This window comes from Pseudopipra pipra, chromosome 10, assembly GCF_036250125.1.
Source record: "Pseudopipra pipra isolate bDixPip1 chromosome 10, bDixPip1.hap1, whole genome shotgun sequence".
Taxonomy (NCBI): domain Eukaryota; kingdom Metazoa; phylum Chordata; class Aves; order Passeriformes; family Pipridae; genus Pseudopipra; species Pseudopipra pipra.
The window spans coordinates 12,749,485-12,759,217 of NC_087558.1; positions in this window are offsets into that span (position 1 = coordinate 12,749,485).

Genomic DNA, 9,733 nt, shown 5'->3' on the forward strand with positions numbered 1-9,733 from the left:
AGTCATCCTCAATAACTTTTTCATCTCTGTTATTTCAACAAAATGGGCAAAGTCCACGAGTTCATTATGATCTGAGAAGTTATGCTTCTGCAATGCCCTCTGACACCACAGTGGCTCCCTGTTTGCCCTGCAGACTGGCAGCATCACTGCCACTGGGACTGGCGTGCCCTGCCTGCATGGCTCAGCACCAGCTGGAACAGAGCAGGAGCTTAATGAGCTGACAGGCAAGGAACATCTTGTGCAAGGGCCAGAGAAGATCAGCTCCCCCACAAGACACTGAAAAGCAGTTTCTAGGGCAGGCAGAAAGTCTTGGGAACACAAACAGCACAGTCTGGTAGTTGGGATGACTTGACTAGGGGTACCTGCACGCTGGGCACAGCATCTGTAGGTTCCTGCTTGTAAAAGGCTTGGAGAAACTCAGGGTCATCTGCTGCGGAGCTCAGGCCTGGGGTTTCTGTCTCCATGTTTCCTCCCTTCCTGAGTTTCCTGAGCGAGGCAGGGGAGCATTTACAGTGTGGAAGCCCAGTTCCCCCACTTTAGAGACGCTGGGTTTGCTGTTAGGCAGAAGCACCACAGAGTGCCAGGCAGGCTGAGCAGCAGGCAGAGCTGCATGACCAGGGAGCTCCCAAGAAGGATACAGCCAGCTCTGTGCACAAGTGTGCACAAACCAGCTTTACAAAACACAAGGCAAGATTGTGTTTGATCCTCATTTTGCTGTTCTGAAACTGTTGACTTTAGAAGTTACCTGTGTTTTCTTTGCCCCCTGCTTTCCAGGCCACACTGCTTAGGCTTCCTCCATCTCTCCAGCCTTTCCTTGGCAAGAGCCAGGACTGGAGACAGCGCTGCAAAGAAGCCAGGGAGGACAGTTACTTGCTGACCCAAGCCAGAGTTTCTATGCCCAGCCATGGCAGCACCGTGGCAGACCTCACAGTGCTGCAGCCTGACAGAAACAGGCAGTTCTGGGCTTTCTCCTTCCCCAGCCCTTGCCAGATGTTTCCCCGTGCTGTCCCTTCCACAGCTCTGGAGTGTGGCACCTCCAAAGTCACTACTTCGAAGTAGCAGCTAATGCTGAAAGAGAAGCTGCTGGATCCTTTCCACCACCCCTTGCCCTCTGGGGTCCTTTCTTCTGTACCTGTAAGGTATTAACATAAGTAAAGACTAATTACTTTTGTAGCTCCACCCTAGCAAGCAAGCTCATCTGCCTCCCCAGGACGGGTCATGCCCTGACAAATACTTGGCTGCTTAATTGCTCAGACAGCTCTTGGGGCTCTGCAGACACCTCGAGCTCCTGGGCATGAGGAGACAGGTGGATGCTGAGTAGCTGTGGGGAGCAGCAGCTCTCCAGCGCCTGCCCCGGGCTGAGCAGGCAGCAGCGTGTTCCTGGTGGCTGGGAAACCCGAAGGGAGGACTGTGCAGGGAGAAGGGGTCCTTGTGTGACAGCACATCCCCTCTGCCCACACAGGTGTGCAAAGGAATGCACCCATGCACCTGTGCCCAGCACGGAGGATTCCTGCAGCCTTCCCTGGAGGTAACATAGCACGGGCTGTGTCCATGGAGAGGGTTCTTGGGGCTCTTGAAGGCTTCATCCAAGATGCTGCAGCAGCAGCGCCTGACATCCTGGAACCTGGCTGGATTGTCCTTTCCCTCCTGTCCACAGCTACAAAACCAGCAGAGAGAATCAACAACAGAGGTGTCCCCTCCAAGCTAAAAGCAGATGAGCTCCAGACACCCTGCAGAGCAGAGGATACCCAGCAAACATACTGAAACCACTAGGTCTGCCCAAACCTGACCTGGAACCAGCCCTGTCCCTGGCCAGGCTGGTGACCTTGCCTGAGTACATCATCCCCTGCACACCTCTTGGGGAGGGGCAGCTGAGCAGGCAGATGTGGCTGCAGCCCCTCAGGAAAAGCCTCCTTTAAACCTGCACCCAATCAGAGCATTCCCACCCTGGCCATTGTTTTGGGAATGGCTGGAAAATGTCAGCAGGGCACTGGGTGCGGGTGGGGGGGTCAGGAAAAAGGAAAAAGAGATGATTAGGGTTTTTTTATATCAGCCAATAAATTATATTAACTTTTCCATTGACCTTTTGTTGGGTCACATTATCAGACTGGTGAATGTGGTTCATGAAGATAATATTATGCTCAGATTTCAAACTGTGCAGAAAGTGCATCCCAAGCAATATGCCAAAATGGAAAAGTCAGCTCTGCCAGAGGGTTGTGCTGGTCATTACTTTCCTGAGGAAGGCCAGATCCAGCAACTACAAATACTGTATACGTTATAAAAAAGGGTCTGGTTCCCAGGGAGGCTGGGGATTTCATAAGGTCTAGCTTTGTCAGTGGTGCTCTTTACTACTTTCCTCTTGAGACTGTGATGGCACTGGAGCTGCCTGCAGAGGGACTGGCTTGCAGCAGGCAGCCAAGATCACTTTCATACCCATGCTCAGCTAGCAAGCCCTGGTGCAGGCAGCTGGGAATGGGCAGCTTTCCCTGGCCAGGGCACGAACACTGGCCTTGCATCATGGTGTCACCTTTGGGATGGGATAATTTTCTGAGCACTTAGAGGGAGGAGAGTGTGAGGGTGCAGCTACATGCTCTGGGTGTCTGCTGACCCTGCCTGCTCCAGCCTCAAACAGGGTTTACCAGGGTTGGCAGGGCAGCAGCACTGTGCCACATCATATCAGCTCTGTACCATGAAGCCAGCGACAAGTGGCACCTTCCAGGGGTGCCACAGTGGGCAAGGAACATGGCACTCAGCAGTGACCCTGCTGACCCCAGGGTTGTTCTGGTCCTCGAGGCTCAGAGTTGCTCTGTCCCTTGGACTGTGGCTACAGTACATACTAGGCTCCTCTGCCAGCCCAGCATGGCCAAAATTAGCTTTCCCGAGTGTGTGCTGTGTAGAAGAGCCACGATTGTATCTTGGAAAAGAATTATTGTACTCCTCAAGCCCTATCTTATCAGGGAAAGGAAAATGGGACTTTGACAAATTGCCTCTGCTGCAGCCGGGGTAAGCATGATTTTCGGTAATCACCCACCCCGTGGTCGCCAGCGCTGTGGCCACTATTGTTCCCGGCCCCGGCGCTGTGCCGTGAGGAGTCCGGGCAGCCCTGACCCTCCTAAGGGCGAAAGAGCACGTGGGCCCCGGCCATGCTCACTTTGGCTCTGCCCTGTACATTGTGTTTGCAGGTGGGGATGGGGATGCAGCTGAAGTTAGATCGATCCCTTTATCAGGAGCATTCAAATGCTGATAAGGTGACATTGCCTGCCTGGAGCAGGGACTTGAACTCTTTTGCAAGGCGAGATGGTTATCAGCAGGCTCTGGCAGGGCTGTGCTGGCTCTTCAGCCTCACAGCTGGAAGCAGAGCCACCCTCTGAGCCTAGCACAGATAGGAAGGGTTTGTTTTGCTTTGCACAATGGCTGCTCAGATCCTGTCCAACAGCAGTGCAGAGAGCACTGCGGGGCACTTCAAAGGCACTCAGCTGTCACCACTCAGGGGATCCAGCACAGGCAGTGGCCACCCTGCCCCTTGGACGCTCAGCCTGACCCCAGGGACAGCTCGGTCCCTGAAATACCAGTTGCAACAGGAGACCCGTTGTTCCCAGTCTCAAGGGAAAGAGTATCATCACCTGAAGAGCTTATGTCATCTTACCAGGAAGCCCAAGAGCAGCCCACTAGCCCACCTCTGCCTTCAGAGCATCTGTGCAGTGAGGGGAGCAGGGCACTCTCATGATCTCTCCACTTCTTGTTGCTGCAAGGCCACCTGGGGACCCTCCCCAGCAGAGTCATGAGGACCACGAAACCTCTTGAATGGGTCCATATATCCCACAAACCACATTCCCTGACAGAGTAGGGAGCAGCAGGTGCTTGGCTCCCCTCTGCTGCAAGCCACAGGACAGGAGAAGACCCACAAGGCACCTGTGGGACATTAGGACAGCCAGCATGAGCCTGCAATGATATCCCACAGGGATCACCTGCCTGGGAGGGGAAACAGCACTGGGGCCATGCCATATACCTGCAGCCAACCTCACTGCTTTTGCAATGCATGACTGCAGCAGGTCTGTCCTGGCAGCGGTGCTGGGATGCTCCAGTGTGCTCTTCATACCCCTGAGCACAGCTGGGGTTGCTGGTGGGGTGATCTCTGTCGGAGGTGCTGGTGCCACTGGTAGCTCACCAAATACCCCAGCAGAAGCAGCCACTGAGGGCTATTGGGAGTAGGCAGAAAAGTTACAGAAAACCACATTGCACAGATGTACAACACCTTTGTTGTCACTGTGCTCTGTGCCCTTTTTTGCTCTGCTGCTGAGACCTGCTTCCCAAGGCAGGATGAAGGGACAGATTGTCAGGTGCTGCAAGTGTCACAATCATCCCACCAAAGCTGCTGCTGATTCCTGCTTGTCTCCCTATGCCTACAGCTCAGCCCTCTGCTTTCCAGAGCTGGGCCATCAATGTGAAACCAAACTGGAAAACCCCAGGTGGACTGAACAGAAGACCTGAAAGGGCTGAGGCCACTGATCTCCCTTCACTGCACCCCAGGGCAGAGAGCAAGTGCAGCTGCTGGAGAGCTGCAAACCACAGTAGTGTGTGATGTGCTTGTGCATCCTCCCGTGCAGCTCCTCCCTTTGCTGGGTCCCTGACACGCCCTTCCCACAGCCTGAACAAACACCAGCGTGCCCCTTCGCAGCTCCCACCCTGGGACCCCCACGAGAAGGGGCCAGGCACTGCCTGCTGGGCACAGCACCCATCCCACTGCTTTCTGAAGTTCAGCTTTCAGTGATGAGACACCAAAGCAGCCCTTGGGACATGCCAGAGGCTCCCCTCTGGGGCCAGAGCAAAGATCAGCACAGACTGACCTCCTGTAGCCCACCCTGCCACTCCCAGCACCACAGCCTGGGGGCTTCCTGAGCCAGAGGCAGCCCTGGCCTGCCTCCCTGAACTCCTCTCATCATTCATCCCAGTCTTGCTGCCCAAAATAGCCCACAATGATTTCCGCAGTGAATGTGGGCCTGCTCTGAGCCTGCAGGCTGTAATCTGAACTTGGCTCTGGCCAGCTTCATTTCAGACCTCCCTGTCCCTGCACTCTGAAACACAGCAGAGGCACTTGTCCTTTCCTTTACTCTCCTGTCTAAATGGTATCCACCCCATCGCATCCCCTCTTTGGGACAGAAGACCTCTTCAGAGGCTCATCTCCATCTTTACTGAGATGTCATCCATGTCCCTCGTGCCTCTTCTCGTGGCCAGTTTGGCTCTGGGCACTTTGGGGGGGCGCGGGCCCAGCACCGTACACGTGGCACAGGTTCCCTTGCAGCCCTTGCCCTAGCAGCTCCCACATACCACTGCACTGCAATGACCAGCCTCCTCTTTGGCAGCAGCTAATCCAGCTCCCAGCCCTGCCCACATGGACACCACTCTGTCTCCCACCACTCATAAATACAATGTATAACACATATAACGTGTCACTGTTCCTCAGCCGCTCATCAATGCTTTCAACACCTGACACCAGCTTTGGGATGTTCATACACTCAACAGTAAAGTATCACTAGCAAATGTTGTGGCCTCATTTTTCTCAGCTCTTCCAGAACATTTAGAGTAAGATTTAAAGCAATACAACAAGCTTTGTGATGCAACTGAGACTTGAAGGATGGGATGCCATCCAGAGGGACCTGCACAAGCCTGAGATGTGGGCCCATGGGAACTTCATGAGGTTCAGCAAAGGCAAATGCAAGGTCCTGCGTCTAGGTTGAGGCAACTCCTGATTTCAATACAGAACAGATTGAGAGCAGCCCTGCCAAGGACTTGGGGGTGCTGGTGGATGAGAAGCTGGACATTACCTGGCCATATGCACTGGCAGCACAGAAAGCCAAGCGTGTCCTGGGCTCCATCAAAAGCAGCGTGGGCAGCAAATTGAGGGGGGGATTCTGCCCCTCTGCGCTGCTCTTGTGAGACCCCACCTGCAGTGCTGCATCCAGCTCCAGGGTCCCCAGCATAAGAAAGATATGGACCTGTTGGGCCAGGTCCAAGAGGAGTCTATAAAGATCACAGGGCTGGAGCACCTCTCCTATGAGGAAAGCCTAAGAAAGTTGTGGCTGTTCACCCTGGAGAAGAGAAGGCTCTGGGAAGGCCTTAGACCTGCCTTTCAATGCTTGAAAAGGACCTACAAGAAAGATGAGGACAAACATTTTATCAACACCTGTTGTGATATGACAAGGAGTAATGGCTTTAAATTGAAGGAGGGTCAATTTAGATTAGATATAAGGAAGAAATGTTTTACAATGAGGGTGAGGACACACTGGAACAGTGTTGCCCAGAGAGGCAGTAGTTGCCTCACCTATAGAAACATCAATGCTGGCTTGGACAGAGCTCTGAGCAACCTGATCTTGTTGAAGATGCCCCTGCTTATTGCAAGGGGTCTTTCACAGTCCCCTCCAACCCAAACTGTTCCACGATTTCTCTTGCAAGTGTGTAAATGAAAGACACAGATGGTCCCACGGGATGCAGCAGGAGCAGGCCAGGCTACCTGTTGCTCCAAGACTCATTGCAAAGCAGCAAGAACACCTCTGCCCGCTGCACACCCACAGGACAGCCACACACTCCCAGCTCAGCTCGGGAGGTCCCGGCTCATGGGCTCATGCAGACATCCTCCTGTGCTTTAGAAAGTAGCCGAGGTGCCCACCCCACTGTCTGCAGCAGAGACTTTTGTTTCACTTTGGGTTATCTTATCGCCATAGGAAAGGCAATACAGCAGAAGAATTTCCTTTCCTTTATGTTTCCAGCCTTTCCATTGTCTGGCGTCTGGATTTCTGAGCCTGGCCACTACTCACCAACTCACTCAGGCCTTTGGAAACATGAGTGCAGGCACTTCTTATCAGCAGGAGCTCTGCAAAGGCTCCTTTTGCTGCTGCAGGCAAACCAGGCAGGGTCTGGCCACCCCAGCACCCATCCTCAGCAGCACAGCATCGCAGCCTGTGGCAACACCCCAGAGCTTCTCACATCCCCTAGGAGAGCTCCAAGAAAGCACCTTCTGCTGCTTTCTTGCTTGTTTGGCTGGGGTGCTCAGCACATCCTGGAAGGGCTGCAGGTTGTCCAAAGGTGCCTGGGATCAGCATGAGCAAGGCTGAGCAACAGGGCTGGGCCAACTCCACTCCACTGTTACATCTTCAAAGTTCCACTGTGAAGAGAAAGGAGCAGGCAGTGCCACAGGTGTGAGGGAGTACCAGGCAGCACAGCTCCCTGGGCAGCACAGGATCTGCGTTGCCTTTTTCCCCAGAAAGAGGAACTGGCTGTATTTGAAACTAGAGAATATTTGGTTCTCCCTTTGTGCATCACAACACAAGCAAAGCTCAAAGCAGAATAGCACTGGTTTCCATTTCTGTCACACACTTCCCTCCCAGCCCCTGTGAGGAGAGGGGTCAGGACCATACAGGGCATGTCCAAGGAAGATATTGAGCGTGTCAAGAGGAGACTCCCTTTCCCCTGGGACCCACAGAGCAATGGTTCCAGCATCCCCGTGCACTGCCATGAGCGCAGCTGGTTCCAAGAGCCGCCAAGCAGAGACAACTCTTGCTGACAACCCTGTGAAGTCCCAGAGGAGCTTGCGCTGGTTCACCAGCACTGGCCAACATAAAGGGGCTCTGCAGAGGCTTCCAGCTTCCCTTTGCTCTGTGCAGGCAGCAAAAGCCTGGCTGGACTGCAAGACCTTCCCCCTCATGGGCATGACAATGTTTTTGCTTCTTTGCCTCAACTGCTGTAACTCCCAAGTGACAAGGGGCTGAGGACATTTCCAGGAGGGCAAACCCAAGCCTGCTCCACCCAGCACGCGCAGTCCTCGTGCCCTGACACCACCCACGGGACAGATCCTTTTCCCACAGCCCCGTCACGAAAGAACACTGGGGCAGGGTTCCTCTGACTCAATTGTGGTTTCTTTTCCTCTTGTCCTCACCATGACCTCTCTTCATGTCCCAGGATGTCTTGGGTACCTCAAGCATTTAACCCGGAGAGATTATACTCTGAGGTACACTGGGGAGCTGTTCCCTGCCTCTCTTTCAGCAGCCCCGTGACCTTTTTTCCCCAATATTTTTTTCCTTTTGCAGCAAAAAAGAAAATACTCAGTAAAAAAGCTGGACTAGAGCCACCATATAGGGAAGGTGGACAGCACAGTGCTGCTCCTCACAGACTTGTAGGGTAGAGGAACCTGCTGGGGTCTGGCAATGCCCTGAAGCTCCTCATAGGAGGGAAAGATCTGTGACCCAAGAAGAAAGAGAAAAGGCTGCTTCTTACTTTAAAGCAACAGTGTCTCAGGACAATCAGGAAAGAGATGCTTAAGTTTTGTAGAAACAGCCTGAAAGGCCCTGGACCCAGCTCCTGCCTTGCCAGGACCAGAGCCATGCTCCCCACTGTGGGCTTTTTGGCCACCTCCTTGCCAGGCTGACTGGGAACAGCAGCTTGTGTGCTTCTCCACAGGGGTGAGCATGGGGTGGGGAATCCCTGGAGACCTGCACCTCTGCTGGGATCCCGAACAGGAACAGGACCCAGCACTGCTGCTGGGGGCACCAGGACTGCTCCTCTGCCTGGGAAAGGTCGGCCCCTAATGGCAGGAGAGAAGGAGTTCAGTCTCCTCCAGAGACATAATGAAGTATCTTTGGTCCAGGCAGCAATTGCAGAAAGCTGGCGAGATGTTCATGTGGCAGTCCCTTGCTGGGGACCTCCCTGTGCAAAGCCATCATCCTTGAGCTGAGATGCTGGAAAAAGATTGGTCACCTGACTCTGATAGCCCCATAGTGTGGTCTGCAGTGGAGTGATGGGCAGAGGACTTTTTGTCCACTACACTGTTTGTGTAGTGCTGACTCTGCCAAGCTGGGGGGATCAAGGCTCCTACATCACCTGCCATCAACTGCAGTTAGCAGCACCCACAGCAGAGTGGCTCAGTGACTTACATCCTGGCATCCCCCTCCCCTCACTCGCTCACCTATGATGCTTCAACAGAGTAAAAAATATTGCTTTTCCTCAAAACAGACTCTGCAAAGCATGTTTTTCAGTAGATGGATGGCCTAGGCAGCAGTTTGGACATGCAATGGCAAGTCCCATGTGCAAAGGGCAGCCCCAGCCTTCTGGACCTCCAGGGCAGCACTGATGGTTCCACCACAGGCTGCCAGTGCTGCCCTGCAGGTGTGGCACCCAGCACCACCCTTCACCCATGGCACAGCACCCAGCAGCTCTCTGGGACAGAAAGCATCACGTTCTGTGGGAGCAGACTGTGGGCTGGTGTGAGGCTCCCTAAACTGGAGGAGAATGGCACCTGCAGGGAGAACTGCAGTTCACAATGCAAGTGGAAGATACTGTAAAAGGGCAGTTCAGCTTCAAACCATGTTCCCAAACCAGTTCTGTGTTTCTGCTGCAGTTATCAGTGCAGCAGGTAACAACATCAGCCAGGAAAACAAATTGCTTTCATTACAAAGCAAAGCCCCCTAAAAAGAGGAGGCAGGTTGCTGGGGTACTGGAAGTGCCGTGGATCCTAAAGAACAGACTGAAGCCAGTTGCAGCCTGCACACTCCATCTACATGCACAAGGCACTTGAAGAAAACAGCACTCTAAAATGGAAACTGGCCTTCTGTGGAAAGCAGTGGAGTAGCAGAGGCTCATTCACAGGTGGTGAGGGCAGAGCACAGCGTCTCCTTTGTGCTAGCTCCTGACAACTGAGCAGTCTCCACATCGCCAACTGCTGCCCTGAGCTGTCAGCCAG